The sequence below is a fragment of the Pleurodeles waltl genome, chromosome 4_1, assembly GCF_031143425.1.
Source record: "Pleurodeles waltl isolate 20211129_DDA chromosome 4_1, aPleWal1.hap1.20221129, whole genome shotgun sequence".
Classification (NCBI taxonomy): Eukaryota; Metazoa; Chordata; class Amphibia; order Caudata; family Salamandridae; genus Pleurodeles; species Pleurodeles waltl.
In genome coordinates, this window is record NC_090442.1 from 563956266 (window position 1) to 563975652 (window position 19387).

The 19387-nt window shown below is 44.2% G+C and overlaps 1 protein-coding gene across 1 annotated transcript in view; it reads left to right on the forward strand.

Moving 5' to 3' along the window:
* Positions 1 to 19387, forward strand: part of PPP1R3A (protein phosphatase 1 regulatory subunit 3A) — a 400387-nt gene that overhangs the window by 306903 nt on the left and 74097 nt on the right. The window lies entirely within an intron of this gene.

Sequence of the window (19387 nt, forward strand, 5' to 3'; positions counted from 1 at the left end):
AGGGGGTAAGCAGGGGTTAGCTGAGGGTGATTCTCTTTTACCCTGACTAGAGTGAGGTTCCTTGCTTGAACAGGGGGTAACCTGACTGTCAACCAAAGACCCCATTTCTAACATTGGTGATCAGCGGTTGGGATTTGTACTTGTATTTGTACTTGACATACAGTGATTAAGTGTACACTACTGTTTTGAGTTCAGACCACTACGTGACCACATACTACTTGTCTTGTGATTCTGCTTTTTGTTCTCTGATGTCCTCCTGGAAACATTGCTAATATTTTTGGACTTTGGTTTTTGGTTTTGAAGCCTTTGCAGAATGGAAGTCAATTTCTGGCACCTATTTATGTATAAAAAGTGGCAGCTTAAAGCATTCTGCATGGAAAGGGGACTGGCTGTGAACAAGAAATCCAGAAGGGAGGATCTTGAGTCAGAACTGTTTCAGTATGAGTTGAAACGTTGTCAGGCAACACCACCAAATGAGTCTGAGGAGGAGAACTACCCTGAGGAGGAGGACTACTCTGAGGAGGAGGGCAGTGGCCCTGAGGAGGGAACAGAAAGAGATGATTGGCTCCTAGCCTGAATCTGGAGTCTGGAAGAGCTAGAAGCAGAGCTTGAGAGGGCTGAGGAGAAGAGAGCCTTAGTCCTTGAAAAAGAAAGGATTGCAGCTCAAGAGCTGAGCTTAGAAAAGCTCAAGCTGGAAGCCATGAGGGCTGAGTCCAGTTTAGATGGTGGCAGCAACAATCTTGTATCCAGTACTGCTGAAGAAGTGCACATGCCCAGAGATGTGGTGCCCTACTTGAAGGAGGGAGTTAACACACGCAAGGAGGTTCAGGGGTATGAGGTAGCTCCAGTGATGCACAGGGTCCCTGTGGTGGATTGGCGAACTGGCATGGGGAGTCATATTCCTACCTTTTGGAGGGACACTCTACTGACTCTAGGTGAGAGTGACAGGGAGAGTGGTTCCCCTAGGTAGAAGTCCTGGTTATGGAGTGTGAAGACATCCCAGAAGAGTGTGGGTTGAGTGTCAGGAACAGTCAGGTACTGTCTCACTAGTCTCAGGAGGGTGATGTGGGGTGCTTTTCCAAAGCAGAGTCACTGGATGGTTGGGTGAAGGGTACTTTGGTTAATTCATGTGAGGGGCTGAGTGATGTAATTGCTGGAGAGCATAGTTCTAGTCCTTATTTTCCAGAGCTACGCCAACACCAGGTGGAGTGTGAGTTCCCTGACCCCAGGGAGCTTACAATGGAGGCAGACTTCTGGGTGAGTACCAGAGAGTCTGAAGAGGCATTTGGGGGTGCTCCTGAGAGGAGTGGTCTAGGTAGTTCCCAACCAGGTGAGGTAGGGAAGGATTGTAGTGTCCCAGGTAGGTCCCAGTGTAGTGGGATGGGTGAGGGACCCCATGTCCAGTCTCAGAGGAGAGGGAATGGGGATGGGCTGAGGCCCAAGGTGCCCAAGATCCGGTCCCAGGTCCTGGAGGGTTCCATGAGGGAACTCCAGGTGGGAAACCTAGCCTGTACCTTAGGGCCATCTGTTGAGGGAGACCCCACAGTGTCAGGAGAACTTGGGGGGGCAGCTGTAGCCAGCGTCCCACCAGTTCTGGTGTCTGGCAGTACCACTCCTAGTGAGGGGGTGCAGAAGTCCAGACAGAGGGTTGAGAGGGGGTTGCGGACCCCAGTAGAGAACCTGGAGGGCCAGGGGTCAGCTCTGAGAGCAGAGCCCCCCAGGAATGACCTAGGTGAGACCATTTCTGGGTTGGGGGAATCCAGACTCTGTCAGATGGGCAGAGGTCAGGGAAACTGCGCCAGCCAGACTCTTGTGTGGCCCTTGGAGACAGTGTGTCCCTTGAGGGGGGTAAGTGTGCCCCCCTGGAAGTCCTGGTGTGCCAGGCAATGGTTCAACCGCAGGGTGGTGACTCTGGGTTGAATGATCAGGTTCAGGGGGTAAACTCTGACCTGCTGGGGGGTAAGTGTGCTCCCAAAGAAGTCCTGGTGTGCCAGGCAGTGGTTCAACCGCAGGGTGGTGACTCTGGGTTGGATGACCAGGTTCAGAGGGTAAACTCTGACCTGGTGGGGGGTAGGTATGCCCCCCAGGAAGTCCTGGGTTGCCAGGCGGTGGTCCAGTTTGTGGGTACAGACCCTGGATAGGAAGGCCAGGTTCAGGGTGTCCCCCCTGACCTGGAGGAAGGGGCTACTGCTAACAGTGCCCCTACCATGTTGTCTTCTGGGGGGCCACTCCTAGTTGGGTGGTTCAGGACCCGAGAAGAGAGGGCAGGGGGAGGGAAGCCTCACCCCTGGCCCTGGCCCAACCTGAAGGTACAGACCCCAGGTTGGAGGACCAGTTGCAGGTTAACAGCCCTGCACTGGTGGAAGAATTGTGCAGGACTGCTTCTACACGCACCCTGACAATTTTTGACTCTGGGGGTGCCGCTCCTGGAAGGAGGGTACAGAGCCCAGGAGGGGAGGACCAGGGTCAGGTTGTCATACCTGACATGGTGGAAGGTAGAGTGGTCAAAGTGTGTCAGGCAAATGGGGCTACTGCCCCCCACTCTCCATAGTCACAGTGGTTGGAGAGGCCTGAGGTCAGGCTCTCATCCATGACAGTTGTCAGGGGTCACTGTGGCTTGCTGTCCTGGTGGACAGAGTTGCCCATGGGGGGGGACGAGAGTCATACCCCAGGGGTGGAGTGGGCAACACCACTGTGTTGGCCCTGGTGGTACTATCTGCCCATTGGGATACATCTGTGAGCAAAGTAAAGTTAGGTGCTGCACAGATGGTATCTGCAGATGTGGAGAAGGGTTCCCCATGGGTTAGTTTAGTGGGCCCTGAGAGTATGGACAGAGGGATCCAACTGGAGTCAGGAAGGCGTAGAACTGGAACATGCCCCTGCTGTTGTGGGCCTGGGTCCTTGTTCTATCGCCCCAATCAGGGAAGTACATCAAGGTATTGATTGTTCCCCCATGGCTTTAGGCTGGTAGGGGGTTGTGTTGGACTTTTTTGCTTATGCAGGGTCATCCCCAATCTTTTTGACTCCTGCCTCCTATTTTTTCTGACCTGTTGCTGTTGGCTTTTGAACTCTGTGAACTTTGCCACTGCTAACCAGTGCTAAAGTGCATATGCTCTCTGTGTAAAACTGTATGTAACTGGTTTATCGATGATTGGCATATTTGATTTACTAGTAAGTCCCTAGTAAAGTGCACTAGAGGTGCCAGGGCCTGAAAATCCAATGCTACTAGTGGGCCTGCAGCACTGGTTGTGCCACCCACATAAGTAGCTCTGTAATCATGTCTCAGACCTGCCATTGAACTGTCTGTGTGTGCAGTTTTAACTGTAAATTCGACTTGGCAAGCGTACCCACTTGCTAGGCCTAAACCTTCCCTTTTCTTACATGTAAGGCACCCCTAAGGGAGGCCATAAGTACCCCCAAGGGCAGGGTGCAGTGTATGGTTAAGGTAGGACATATAGTAATGTGTTGTATATGTCCTGACAGTGAAATATTGCTAAATTCGTTTTTCACTGTTACAAGGCCTGTCCCTCTCATAGGTTAACATGGGGGCTACCTTTAAATCTGATTAAAGTGTAGATTCCCTTTGGGAGCGGATGGACAAGTGGAGTTTGGGGTCTCTGAGCTCACAATTTAAAAATACATCTTTTAGTAAAGTTGATTTTAAGATTGTGTGTTTGAAAATGCCACTTTTAGAAAGTGGGCATTTTCTTGCTTATACCATTTCTGTGACTCTGCCTGTTTGAGGATTCCCTATCTGGGTCAGTTTGACAGTTGGGCTGGTTGCACCTCACACTAGACAGTGACACTAAGGGAGCTGGGGTGTAGCCTGCATATCCTGATGAGCCATCTGTGCTAGGAGGGAGGGGAGGAGTGGTCACTCACACCTGAAAGGGCTGTGCCTGCCCTCACACAATTCAGTCTCCAACCCCCTGGTGAGTGTCCCTGCACAGAGCGCCGTGCAGGAAAAAGATTGACGCAAATCCGATCTGCGGCAGAAAAAACGACGCGCTGCCGGCTCCGCAGCTGAGAAACGCCCCTCGCAGGAAACGCGACCGAAAAATCGATGCACGGAGCAGGAGAAACGACGCGCAGCATCGCTGACGGAGGCTGGAAGATCACAACCTGCGCTGCAGGATTTTCGTGGGGCTGGATTTTTGACTCAAGAACCGCCGTGCGGAGTTATTTTTGACCTACACCCACCTGTGTGGGGTTATTTTTGACGCACACCAGGTACATTTTCACTCTAGCAGCGCTAGTGTGTTTTTAAAACTACTTAAAGACTCTTTTTGATTTTTAATTGATAACTTGACTTGTGTATGGTGGAGTTTTGTAGTTTTGGTTTTGTTTTGTTTAGATAAATATTTCCTATTTTTCTAAACCTGTGTTGTGTCATTTTGTAGTGTTTTCATTAAGTTACTGTGTGTGTTGGTATAAATACTTTACACCTAGCACTCTGAAGTTAAGCCTACTGCTCTGCCAAGATACCAAGGGGGTAAGCAGGGGTTAGCTGAGGGTGATTCGCTTTTCCCCTGATTAGAGTGAGGGTCCTTGCTTGAACAGGGGGTAACGTGACTGTCAACCAAAGCCCCATTTCTAACAGCTGTGTTAAAAGCACCCTCTTCTTGGCTTTCAGAAACATGTAATGCTGACTAAAAAACTATTTTTATGACAGTTGTATCATTTTTCTAAAAAGTAGACAATTTTTCCTAATTTTGGTGCTTTCAAGTTACTTGCAATTTGTGGCGGAAACAGGTGTGAAACACGTGAGTAATCCAGGACACAATTCTGAATTCAGCAATGGGTATTTGAGTACATCTTTTAATATTTTTCCCACAGAAATGAAGGGCCTGATTTAGGTATTGGCGGACGGGTTACTCTGTCACAGCGATGACAAGTATCTTATCTGCCGACATATGAATCCCATAGAATAAAATGGGATATAGATATCAAGCAGACAGAAAAACCATCACCGTTGTGATGTAGTAACCCATCCACCAATATCTAAATCAGGCCCTAACTACTGAAATAAAAAATATATATTGAAAATGAATAGGCAAAAACAGCCATTTGTGACAACATTTTAATCTGTGGGTCATCATCACTTATTTAAAAAAGCAAGGAGCGCAAGGAGGTCCCGGGATGCGTGTCAAGGGCAGGAGCCCTTTAAATTTCTTATCGCGCTCCCGCCGTCGCGGGAAGCGCAAGGAGGTCCCGGGAGGCGTGTCAAGGGCAGGAGCCCTTTAAATTTCTTATCGCGCTCCCGCCGTCGCGGGAAGCGCAAGGAGGTCCCGGGAGGCGTGTCAAGGGCAGGAGCCCTTTAAATTTCTTATCGCGCTCCCGCCATCGCGGGAAGCGCAAGGAGGTCCCGGGAGGCGTGTCAAGGGCAGGAGCCCTTTAAATTTCTTATCGTGCTCCCGCCGCGCGGGACGCGCCCAGGCGAAGCCCGGGCCAAGGGCGGGCCCGTCCTTGCCCGTCATTGCCAGGAAGAGGCAGGGCAGGGCCACCCACCTGACATTCATCCAAAGTTGCATGGACATGCCAATCTACACGTATGGCTGCCTGAAGGTACTGTGTTGATACTTACTCCTAAATAGGTCCTTTTATAGAGGGCCTTTGGACCGTATTCTCCACCTATTGTTGCGACGCTCTTTCCATTACCCGATAAATATTGGAGTGGGGCCAGGCTGGGCCTCTGCCTCTTTATACTGGCAAGAGGTCTGCTTATATTTTTAGCGGAAAACATATAGCTATTGTTCTTATATGTGAAGATAATTGTACTAAATAGGTCTATCCCTACCAGCCCTTCTCCTACTCTCCTTTATAATTACATATTGGGGACTGGTTCACAGAGCCAAAGCACTATTTAGGCAGCTTAATCCATGGGAAAACGCAAGGCATCAGAACCCCCAAGGGGAAAGATAAATTCTGTAAAAAAAACTTAGAAATGCGGGTGAGATCTCCACAATAGCTGAAATAGACGATCTTATCGAGGAGGTAGAGTCATTACTATGCAGTAGGACCACTATTCGGGAGGGTCCCGATAAAAAGATTACCTCCTATTACGCGAAGAAAATCAAACCAGTGGAAGATAAAGCGATAGAGATCGTTTCCCAGCAAGAGGGGGAGGCACCATCTGATGTCAGGACTGATAGCCCTAGGGTTGCTGCAACTAGACCCATACACCTATGCACCATTGATAATGGTAGGAAGAAGGGCCATATCCAGGAGTGCGAAGTTAGGTGCTCCATTAAATATGCAGTCCTGGCAGAACTCGATAGTAGTAACATACAGAAAGCACAAGAGGGGGAACCCGTGGATGAATTACACTCATTTATCCCAACTGTACAGCTAGATAGTGAAAGGACCACTCCTCTCAATTCAGAATCAGGGAACCCTCTAAAAAATAAAACAAGCTCTATAGCAGACCTTTATGATCTAATCACCGGATTAATCCAGGAAGTTAGGGATTTGAAACTTGAAGTAAGAACCTTAACAGATATTGTGGAAAAGGAGGGGGGTAGGGGTACCTATAGAGGCCAATGCGAAAGGGAGTCCACCCCCATATCATTCCATCTACAAGGTAGACCCACATATCCTCAAAATTTGATTACTAACCCTAACCTTACCCCAGCTACAGCTAAGATTGTACAACAACCACAGGGATGCACGATAGGGGTCAATGTGGAACATATTGGTTCACGCAATTCCCAGAGAAGAAATGATAGTAACTTATGCCAAGGAACAGGGAAACCACAAAGAGATCCCCGTTTGGTAAAAGGACCCCAAAAAGGGAATTTGGAACTTACTCTGAACTCCTATCCCCAAGTATCTAATGATTATAACAAAAACACTATATGGAATCCATACTCTGAGGAGGATAGGTTTCCTACTAGGACCAATGTTGTTCATCTGTTAAATGTTCCAAAATTGCCCTTAAATAGCAGAGAAGATGAGGACTCCTTAAAAAACAAGCTTATACATTGGATTAGGGCCAAAAGACACTGTTTATCCATAATTCGATCAGATATTAGGGGGACAGAAAGAATCCCTGGAGAGAGGGGGCAACTTGACGTTATTGTATTAACACTCAAGGATGGAAGATTAACCAGAGGTTTGATTGACATGGAACAGAGAACCCCCGCCCCTAATTCCAATGCCATGAGGTTTAGCTTGGATCCATTAATTACCAAACTTCGAGTACAAAGGCATAAACTCAATCACAATGAGGGACTGCAAAAGAGAAATTATGATTCAAACCTTGAGAGAGTAGATTGACTAATCCAGATAGAACAGGCACAAGTGGAACCCAATGGGGACCCAATAGTAGGGGAGCCCCATGAAGGGAATGATCTTCATGCTATAGGGGCAGGGAGCGCAGTGGAGCTCTTGTATGGTAGGAAAAATTTAACAACTTATCCGAGCCATACTTTCAATGCCACAAGCCTAAACGGAAGGGGTCCTATCACCATGATTTCATGGAATGTAGCTGGCTTAAAAAATAAGCTTATAGACCCCGAATGGCAGGACTATATTGATCGACACCATGTCTGTCTCTTCCAGGAGACGTGGTTTAAAGATCCACCGTATAAAGTAGGATATAAAACCTACTTTATCAGTGCAACTTCAGCTGCCAGAGGGAGACTGTCTGGGGGGTTGGTTGTATGGGCGAAGATCTCATTAAATGTTGAGATACGCATGCAAGCCACTGAGTCGGAGGACATTTTATGGTTGATAATGGGAAAAAAAAATAAGATAATAACCCACTTGTTTAATGGATATATAAGACCTAGAAAGTCAAACGTGGAGTCTCCTGAAATAACTCTACTAGACGACCTGCTCAAAAAAATTCCAGTAGGTGAGACAATTATGATAGGGGGTGACCTTAATTGTAATTATGAACCTATAACTGGATTCGAACATTTAGCAGAAGAGGAAGACCGAATTAGAACAATTCCTTACCTAACAATAGAAAAAACTGTTCCAGGCACAGTGGCCGCATTGCAAATCATGAGCCTTACATTAAACCATGGACTGAGGGCATGCAATGGCAGAGTGGGTGAAGTCGGCCTTAATCTGGTTACTTTCCAGAGAGGCAACTCAACTTCAAAAATAGATTACATTCTGCATAGTATAAATACATGGGAAAGACTAGCGACCTTTAAAATTGATAAAAGAAGGGATAGCGATCACTTCCCGCTAATAATTGAATTCAAGGCACACTTCTTAGATTTGGACTCGAAATATATAGAACATGATAAGGTGGAGTTACAACCCACCCTCAGTAACAACAGAAGGGTTGTAAAATGGCCAGTAATACTAGGCAATCAGGTCACTATGATAAATATTTACAACATATTTTCTGATCTCTTGGAGCCTTATGCAGAAAATAAACCTAGTGACATTCCTATTACGTCTATCCACCATTCATTGAGCACTATGTTAAGACCTGTCCTGACCAAACAGCTACAGAATAAGCACAAAAAGGAGAAGGCCCAAACCACCCCTAACAGTCCATGGTATACTATCAAATGTAGAGAGAGGAAAAGAGTACTGGTAGAGGCACTAAAGCAAAAAAATCAATTAGCCGTACAGCAGGCAAGGGCCAGTTATAAGAAAACGCTGGCTACTGCCCAACGCAACTGGGAGGACCAAAAATGGCAAGACCTGCTGGTAGCAGCAAAAAGCAATGATGCAAGGACCTTCTGGAAAATAGTTACCCATGGTAGCAAAGAGGGGGTATTTACTACAGACCATCACATAGACCCCAAAACATGGGTTAACTACTTTACATATCTTTACTCTGACCCCCCCACCTTCGATTTTTATCCCCCAAGACATAAAACCCCAGTTACTTGGGGTATTTTACCCGAGTTACAGTTTAGTCTGGAGGAGACGGTGATTGCCATTGAAGCAATCAAGCCAGGAAAAGCCCCCGGTTTGGATAAGATCCCGGGGGATTTGTTCAAACATAGCATAGAAATCTGGGCACCTTATCTAAACCTTCTAAGTAACGCTATAGCAAGGGGAGGCCTAATGCCCGAGACATGGACAGGGGCAGAAATAATCCCAATCCTCAAAAAAGGATCCAGGGAAGACCCAGGGAACTATAGACCAATTAGCCTCATAGACGTCACACAAAAAAATTATGCTAGACATATCCTGAATAGAATCAATACCTGGATAGAAGAGAACAGCATAATGTCTATATACCAAGCAGGCTTTAGACAACAGACCAGTACAGTTGACCAGGCCTTTAGGCTATTGACAATAATATGGAAATACACTAGACTAAAGAAAGGCCACCTGTATATCGCGTTTGTGGACCTGCGCGCAGCCTTTGATCTGGTGCCGAGAGAATCCTTATGGGCAGCATTAGGAAAACAGGGCATGCCAGGGAACCTCCTGGGCCAGCTGGAGAGGCTACATGAAAATACATTCGCAAAGGTCCGGTGGGGGCCAAAAGGAGAGTTGACAGACCCAATACCTATCAAGAGGGGGGTGAGACAGGGCTGTGTGCTCGCCCCAACACTTTTCTCATTATACATCAACGATCTGGTTCATCATCTGAAACAAAGTAACCACGACTCACCAAGATTGAATGATGATCCAGTCCCCGCCCTCCTTTTTGCAGATGACACCATCCTATTGTCTCAAACTCCAATGGGCCTGCAAACTCTACTAGATAAATTCAGTGAGTATTGCAGCTTGAAGGGGTTAGAAATAAATGCAAACAAGACTAAATACTTAACTGTTAACCCTCACAAAGCACTCAAGAGAAACATTTGGATTAGAGGGCAGGCACTGGAACGAGTTAAAAATTTCAACTACCTAGGGATACTGCTTGATGCCAAATTGTCATGGGCGCTGCACATCAACAAAGCTGCTATCTCCTTAACTCATAGCTCCATGGCAATTAGTAAAAATTACAAATGTTCAAGGTCGAGCACTGTGTCACCAGTATTCGAGATCTATAGGTGCAAAGCACAGGCCACTGCTCTGTATGGCGCAGAACTCTGGGGATTCACAAAACTAACTCCATTGGCAACTCAGGAAAATAATTTCATGAGGGGGGTATTGGGCCTCCCTCCATCCACTCCGTTGATTCCCTTAGCCTATGACACTAATATGAAACAAATAGGCAAATTGGCAGCCCTGAGGCCCCTGCTCTACTGGTGTAGACTTTGGACAACCCCTGAACTGATCCAATACAGGCAAGCATTAATTGAGATCATGGGCTTGGACAAGACTATTTCCCTCCCGTGGCTTCATTATATCAGGCAAAGCTTTTACAACTTAGGGCTGAAATTCTATTGGGATGAACCGCATATACTCACAACCCAATCAAAGATCCGACTAAATCAAGTATTTTGGGACTTCATCTTTAATAGCCATTTTCATAGCAAGGATTCAGGTAGACTAAGTTTTCTGGATTTTAAACCACTACCGAGCGCTGAGGAATGGATCGATACTATTCAACCTAGACGAGCAAAAGTTTTATTTATGAAGTATCGATATGGGATTCTCCAGGTCAAGGCTTTTACCTTTAAATGGGGCCTCCTGAATGGGAGTAATCATGAGGCGACCTGCGAGCTATGTAATATGGAGACACCAGAAACGACGGATCATGTCCTTTTAAATTGCATTGCCTACGATAAACTAAGGAAGAAATGGATCCGACCCATCTGCAGGAACGTTGGAATCAGGAACTACAATGAAGCTGCCAGATTCTTGAGATCCAGCTCGATACCATATGTTGTTTTTGGTCTAAGCCGGTTCTTAATAGCAATTTCATTCATCAGAGACAAGGCGGGCCTGAGGTTGTAGGCGCTTTAATTCAGGCAAAACTCCCAAAGTTAACCTATGGTCCTGAAATCGATAATTGGGAGTCACCCTCTGCAATTCAATGGCCTTGGGACCTACAATAAGCCAAGGATATATCTAGCCCAGGGGACATTGTCTATGCCCGGGAGGACCGTAGTTACTGGGAGGTTGATTAAGTTACCTAGAATGGTCATTGTCACTTATGAAACTTGTTCCTGGATTCTGATATTTATCTACTTTTATCCCAAAAAATCTCCTCTTAGTTAGGCAAACAAGTGCCTGATGGCACGGGAGGTACATTTTATGGGTCTTACAAATGAAATACTGTAATCGACTTTTATTTACTGTTTTTAAGACCAACATCAGATAACTTGTTTCTAGTAGTTAAGTGAATATTAGCTGCTGCTAGAACAATGTGCCTTTTTGCATTACTTGATCGTATATGACCTCTAAGTAATCTAGGCACGCAAGAAAGAAAGGAATCGTTGGGCCCTAGGGACTGTTAATCATCTCTTAAAAATTAGTCAAATAACCCCTCACGTGATGATGGTATCTATATTGCTAAGATTGTAGAGGCAACTTGAACCTACTGGAGGCAAATAATCATTCAAAAGCATATATCCTATTTTCATAATGGTCACTTTTTGAGCTAGTCCATAGTTAATGCTACTACTAGTGAGATAGCAATTTTAACTGTTTTTTGTATAAAGGTTTATATTTTAGGGGTATTTTATAAAATTTTATAATATTTATATGGTGATTTGCATGATGATGTGTACTGTATATTTTATAGTGTTTTATTGATTAATTGTTGATTTTTAATAACATTTATACCCATAACTTGCCTATTTGTATTGTATGGCCCTGAGGGAGCTCTGGTCTCAATCTGTTTTTAGTGTTTTTTTGTCTTTTTTCTCTTAAAAAGTGTCTTTGTTCCTTTTAGAAATGTAAGAATTTTGCCAGTTTGCTTTTATGGTATTGTTTTACCGAAATAAAGCTGAAACTACTACTTAAAAAAGCAATATACAATTCCATTCGCTAGATCCTTTTGGTTGCAGGGATATATAGGGTATGTAGGTTCTAAAAGAAGTGGAGGTACCCAGAGCCAACAACTAAGCTTGCATCTCACAATGTTTTTTTTATTGTATATCAACTATATAGCAATGCATGTGATAAAATATAAAGAGCAAAACATGGGTATGGAGGAAACCTATGTGTTTCTGAAATGTGCATCAGATACTGAGTTTAGAAGCAGTGGTTATTTGTACATCTCTGAATTTGTAGGTAGCCATATTAGCATGTGGTTCAGATGACATTTTGGAAAATGTCTTCTTTCTTGCAAACTGGCTTACATTTGGGAGGAACAAATGCAGAGAAACTAAAGGTAATAACAAATGTTCTGTGTTTCTTCACATCTCGTGATAAAAATGGGACCCTAGGAGCGTGGCTAGGCATTATGCCTGTGAAACAATACACTACAAACTGGGAGATGGACACATCATATTTCAACCAGGAAAATCCATGCTTTCATGACTCTCATTGACCATGCGTTGATTTGTGCATGTCACAGGCACTAGACCACTGACACAAGTGTGGTACAATTTGTGATCAGGAGGAGTGGGGGAACACTAGGTTGGAGGTATTTTTGTGGGTCACTGGAGGTTTTTGTCACAGAAGTGCAAGCAAAATGTATGATCATAATCAAAGTTTTCGGTTGGCAGGGTATTGTGGGTAAGAAAATGTTGTGAAACACATGCGAAGCACACCACCTTGGACTCAGTCTGGTGTCTATTTTTAATAAATGTCTGTGTCATGGGCGCTAGGGCCAGCCACACAAGTGGGTTAGCATTTTTATTGGGGCAAATGAGAGAACAGCTGGTGGTGGGAACAATGTGAATCGCTGTCATTTCCAAAGGTTTCTGTCACAGAAATAGACGGAAAATGTGTGAATTTAGGCAAATGGGAGAGAAGGAGCTCCAGACATCAGAGAAAAATAGGCCCAAAACAAAAGAGACTGCCCGGCTCACCAAGGCATTGTGCCATGCCCTCACTCCAGACTTGTGCATCAGTACTTCTACCTCCCTGAGTGTAGATTGAGGGTGTATACCCAAAATCTGTCCCAGAGGGACAGAAAGGCATCTAGATACAGGAGAACAATATTCCCAAAAATAAAAAAGGGGATAGGGCAGCTCATCTATACATCACACCATATTCCTGCCCCAGAATAGGTTAATCAGTCTTTCTGCTGCCCGCAGGTGGATTAAGGCTTTTTACTCAAAATCTGCAACAACTAAACAACAGGGGAAATATAGGCCCAAACATATAATATGTGGGAGCAGTTCACATCCAAAATGGGCACAACTGTTTTTCTGACCCCTGGAAAGATTGTGGGTGAAACCCCCCCATCCCTTTCTTATATGGCACATAAAAAAGTCCCAGGTGTCTAGTGGGCTTTGTGCCCCCAGGGTGGCATGTTGAAGATAAAAACCTCCTATTTTCCCCCTGGGGGGCAGAAAGGTGATTATGTTCATCTTAGAGGTTTGGTCTCGGCCTGATGTTTGGGTGGGCTGCTCTCACCTCTTTACTCATAATAAATCTCCAGCGTGTCTAGTGGGCTCTACTGGGGACACTTTGGTGCTAAAGACCTGTATCTGACCCACCAGGGGGAACAGAAAGACTGTTGGGATCATTTTGAGGGTGGGGGATTGGCCCGATGTCTGGATAGGTCACTCCCACCCCTTTTACTTATAAAAAACATCCCTGGTGTTTAGTGGGCTTCCTACCTCACCATGGAGCATATTAGAGGTGCTAAATCTCCTATTTGCGCCCAAGTGGGGCATGGGGTATTTTTTGATTCAGCATTCTCCTGTTTGGAATGTAGTCTGTTCTCTTACAATAGATGCTATTAATTGTTTATTTATTTGTTCATTGCAAGTTTTATAAAGTGTGAACATGATTTAAAAGTATCAGAGCACTGAACAGAGTAAGTCAGTATACCAAGACACAGAGTAACAGTATATTTACAGGTAATGTGCAATATAAGCAAGTTGCTTACTGCTTGTATAAGTAGTTTACAGTGTTGGTTTACAGTAGTTTACAGTGTGGTCTTGGTGGTTGCAATATAATATAATTTATACAGACATACAGCAGTACAGATTGAAAGTCACAGGTACCTTCTGCTGTTGTGTGGTGGTGTAAGATGTGTCTAGGCAGTCTACATTTGCACGTTACATGTAGGATTGCTGAGCTTTACTATGCTATTAGGGATCGGTTGAGTTCAGGTGTAGAAATGGATTCTTAGGGATCAGAAATGGGTGAAATTTAGGGGTGGTGAGATGTTTTTAGGATTCACAAATGAGTGGAGTTACAGGCAGTGAGGGTGTTTTAGAGTTAATGGAAGGGAGAGTGTAGGGGTTTGAGAGTGTTTTAGTGTTCATGGAAGGGTGAAGATTAGTCCTGGTGAAGGATTTTAAAGATTCAGTGATGAGTAGTTTTTTGGGATAGTGAAGGGCTTTTAGGGATCAGGAATTGGTGAAGTTTACAGGTGGTGACAGGTTTTAGATGGCAGGGCTGGTAGAGGCTTATGGGCAGAAAGAGGTGAATGGTTCAGAAATGGATGGAGGTTAGATAGTGAGGCCTTTTAAGGTTCAGAGATGGATGGGGTTTAGGGGTAGCAAGTGTTTTAGTGAACAGGGATGTGTGGCATTTAGGGGCGTTGAGGGATGTTTATTGGTCTGGAATGGATGTTGTTTGGGAGTAGTAAGGCTTTTCTAGAGATCTGGCCTAGGTGTTTTTAGGGTTGTGAGAGTTCTGAGGGGTCAGGGATGGGTAGGGTTTATGCATAGTAAGGATTTTTAGGGTTCAGGAATGGGTGGAGCTTAAGGGTAGAGTAGGGTTTTGGGGATCACAGATGATGGATGATTAGCGGTCTGCAATTGATGCCGTTCAAGAGTAGTAAGGGTTTTTTAGAGATCATACATGGATGTTGTATATGGCTGTGAGAGTTTTGAGGGGTCAGAGATCTGTGGGGTTTAGGCATAGCAAGGTTTTTTAGGGTTCACAAATGGATGGAGTTTAGGTGCTGTAAGGGTTTTTGGGTTTCAGAGATTGGTGGAGTGTAAGGGTAGAAAGGATTTTTAGAATTCAAGGGTGAGTGTGAATTATGTGTGATGAAGGTTTTTTTTTTTAGTATTGAGATGGGTGGAGATTAATGGTCATGCATGGGTGTGGTGTTTTGAGTGGTGATGGGGAGGGAGTCAGGTGTTATTTAGCTGTGGTGAGAGGTGTCCAAATTAAAAGCATCCTTAGTAATTGACAATATAACATGAGTAGTAAGTAGCTGTGGTGAGAGGTCTGCAAATTAAAAGCAGCAGCGAATTAAAAGCATCTTTAGTAATTGACAATATAAAAGGTGTAGATCCAAAGTAATATCCCCTGGAGAAGATCAATAAATACCCCCAACAAAATGTTTGTGAATGCAAGATGTGACACCATTGCATTTAAAGATAGTTTTAAAAAGGATATCCTATGAATTGTTTTATATGAAATGGTAAATGCCATCCATCCTGAAAATTTCCATTAAATAGTTAGTTGAAATCGTTTCTCAGTAATTATATTCCACTAAATTGAAATCACATACAGCCCTCACCGCACGAATCTAATTCAACACACAGGCATGCATATTTGTGCAGCTGTCGGGGTAGGTGAAGAAAGAGAGAGAAATCATTTTCAGGGCAATCAAAGATAAGTAATCCCCTGACCGCTCACAATTTCAGAATTATTAAAAATCACTGTTTGCCAGTTTCTCAATTGAAACTAATGCTCACTATGCAAAACCAGCTAAAGGATCTCATTCTTCTTTCCTTATGACATAATCTGACAAATAATCAGAGAGACTGCAATTATGACCCATGTGAAACATCAAAGAAAACCTCACTGTTAGGATGTCAAACCCCAGGTGACGTTCTCTACATGTAACAGTAAGGCATTTCTGGACCAGAAAGAGCAACCTAGAGTGACCTTTTTATTGGTGAGATATTTTTCCTGAAGGGAATTAATATATTCAGTTTAGAATGTGACCAGCATCTCCATAATGGGCATGATATTGAGAATGGTATTGAACTATTTTCGATTTCCTATGCGATTCATGATGAATGTGGTTCAATGAAAATTAGCTATTTTTCAGGATTAGATTGAGAGTAATTTGTGGTTGAGTAGGAAGGGCTGGACAGAAAGGGCAGAGTTCAATGAGGAACAAAAATAAAATTCAGTAGGTTTTGTAACATTTGTCCAGCAAAGTGAAATGTGACCATGGTTCTAGAGATAGGCTAATTTCGGAAAGTGGTCACAGACTGTGAGTGCCTAAAGTTCAAAAATTCTGGGATGAAATGTAATGTCATCACTGTGACAATAAAGATAAAATAATAACTATCATTTCCATACCCTTGAACAAATCTTTAGCAGTGTACTACTAAAATGTTGCTAAATATGCATCACTTTTTTGGGTTCACACTTGTTCCTTTACTTTGGCCAGTGAGATTCATTGGAAGTCAGTTGGAATTGTGATTCTCAAAATCCCTTAATATGAAAGTTTAAAACTACACAATTACAGCATCTGCAAGCATGCTTTGGGGAACTTGAATCAAGATGTGAATAAACAACAAACAGGAAGAGCCCAGTGACTGATCAGGGACACTACAATACAATGTTGTCCATTATAGTGTCGTTAAAACCTAGTGTGGAAGGCTTATCCACACTTTTCTCTCTTGCAGACATGGGGCATGTCTATTTGCACATTTCCTTTATTTGTATGTGACTGGAGGGCATCTGCTGAAGGAACGACATTGGTGTAATGGACAAAACATACATTATTAGATATTGTGAGTGGTATTGCAAATTTTAAGGACCCACATTTTTATTTAGTGTGGGGAACTGGAGCGATGAACCTCCACCTCCCTCTGTGGAGAGGATCCTGACACACCAATCCTGGGGTCACTCCCAGCTACTTTTGGTGCTTATCTAGAAGTCTGCCTCCTTTCCAAGTTCTGTGGGTACAGTGAGATTGGTATCAATTAGGTATCTGAGCAGCTCAGTTAAACAATTACTTAAAATGTGCTCTTTCCTAACCAAAGTATACCCAACAGCGCATCATAATAATTTACTTTGGTGCCCTTCACCCATCCAAAAGTGCTTTACTGTAAATATCCACAAACTCCACCCATGACTGGTGTGACTGCTTTTGGCTAACCCTGAACCTCAGGTGACACTTCTCATGTGTCAGACAAAACTTAGTGATAAGGGGTTTCTTCATAGGGGCATACTTTATCTTCTCAGCTACTTCAAGGGCCAATGAGGTATTCCTCCCCAAAATGGGCCTAAACTTCCACAGAGCCGCCCCAAGTCCTCCTCTGAGAATCGAAGCAGCCATAGGCCTCTTCATATGCTGAGAACCACTAATCGGTGTCACCTCCACCACATACCTGGTATCAGGTCTTTGAGGATGTGGACTCTTTTACCTCTCCTAAGTGCTGCGCTGTTGCTGCTACCATCTTCAGTGGACACCGAAGCCCTCTTGGCTCTCAGATTCAGCTTTCACTGGCTTCTTGCATGGGCCAGCAGTGCCAATGTTTCTTCCAAGGCCAAGATTAATTTCTTCTCCTTCAATGTCAACTTGTGATGCTGATCCGCAACCAGTTTTCTCTCCTCCAAGAAAAGTGTAGCCAGCCTCAATTTCAGGTCCTTCTCTACCTGTCTGTCCTTCATTTCTGATTGAGACGAACTGTTGACTGAGACAGTGTTACCTGCTCAAGACACTGCAGGTGAGGCCATTCGATAGTACAAAGACTCTTCTGGTACTAGAGCTTATGATAGTCAATGGTCTAGGCAGCAGTTTGACATAGTGTCTCCTTTCTTATGCCATGACTGGAGGCAATCATAACACTGGGAAGGGTGAAAATGTGCCATCATATCCTCCCTTTCTGTGCTCTGAAGAGGTCTGGAAATCCTTCTCTTGCATTATCATGGCTTTCCACCTCCCTCTGTGGAGAGGATCCTGACACACCCATCCTGGGGTCACTCCAAGCTACTTTTGGTGCTTATCTAGAAGTCTGCTTCCTTCCCACGTTCTGTGGGTACAGTGAGATTGGTATCAATTAGGTACCTGAGCAGTTCAGTAAAACAATTGCTTAAAATGTGCTCTTTCCTAACAAAAGTGTACAGAACTTGTACAGCGCATCATACCCATTCACTGTATGCCCTTCAGCCATCCAAAAGTGCCTTACTGTAAATATCCTGAAACTCCACCCATGACTGGTGTGACTGCTTTTGGCTAACCTTGAACCTCAGGTGACATTTTTCATGTGTTAGACCAAACTTAATGATGAGGGGTTTCTTCATAGGGGCATATGTTATCTTCTCAGCTACTTCAAGGGTCAATTAGATATTCCTCCCCACAATCGGCCTAAACTTCAACAGACTGGCCCCAAGTCCTCCTCTGAGAATCGAAGCAGCCATAGGCCTCTTCATATGCTGAGAACCACTAATCGTTGTCACCTCCACCACATACCTGGCATCAGGTCTTTGAGGATGTGGATTCTTTTACTTCTGTTGCTGCCACCATCTTAATAGACACAGAAGCCCTCTTGCCTCTCAGGTTCAGCTTTCACTGGCTTCTTGTATGTGCAAGCAGTGCCAACGTTTCTCCCACAGCCAAGATTCATTTCTTCTCCTCCAGTGTCAACCTTGATGCTGCTCAGCAACCAGTGTTCTCTCCTCCAAGACAAGTGTAGCCAGCCTCAATTTCAGGTCCCTCTCTACCTGTCTGTCCTTTATTTCTGATTGAGACAAACTGTTGACTGAGACAGTGTTCCCTGCTCAAGACACTGCAGGTGAGGCCACTCTATAGTACACAGAGCCTATACTAGAGCCTACTCAATGTCTTCTTCATTTTCTTCCCCCATCTCCTCTACATTGTCTTGCTTCTGTAGAGTAAACTGCAACAGATGTACTTCCTCTCAAGTTCTAAAGGCATTCTGGTAGACTCTTCTTATACTCTGCCCATCATAGCCCTTTTTCCTTGAACATTTTCTTCAGATTCACCATGCTAAGGCTATCCATGTTAGCCAGAATTCACCTCCATGTTCCCAAAAACTTGAGGAAAAGAAGGAATTTAGGAGCAAAAAACAAAAATTATCCATTTCAGTCGAAAAGGCAATTACAAATTCAAAAAATCAATGTTGCTGTCAATTAAAAAATGATTTATTTTCATTTTAACTTAAATAACTGAGTGGTACTGCCAAGAATAAGTCCTGGATCCCAAAGCTGAATACCAATGTAAGAAACTGTACAATTTTTCGGGGTGGGTGACTGGCACAATAGATGCAGGAATCCACTAGTGGCAATTACGTTTCAAACCATGAGTACTTTGTGTACTATATGCTAGAGATTTATAGGTAAGTTAAATGTACCAATTAGAAATATGCCAATACAACCACATTTAAAAGGGAAGCACAAGCACTTTACTACTGGGTAGGAGGGGTAAAGTGCACAGAGCTAAAAGACCAGCAAC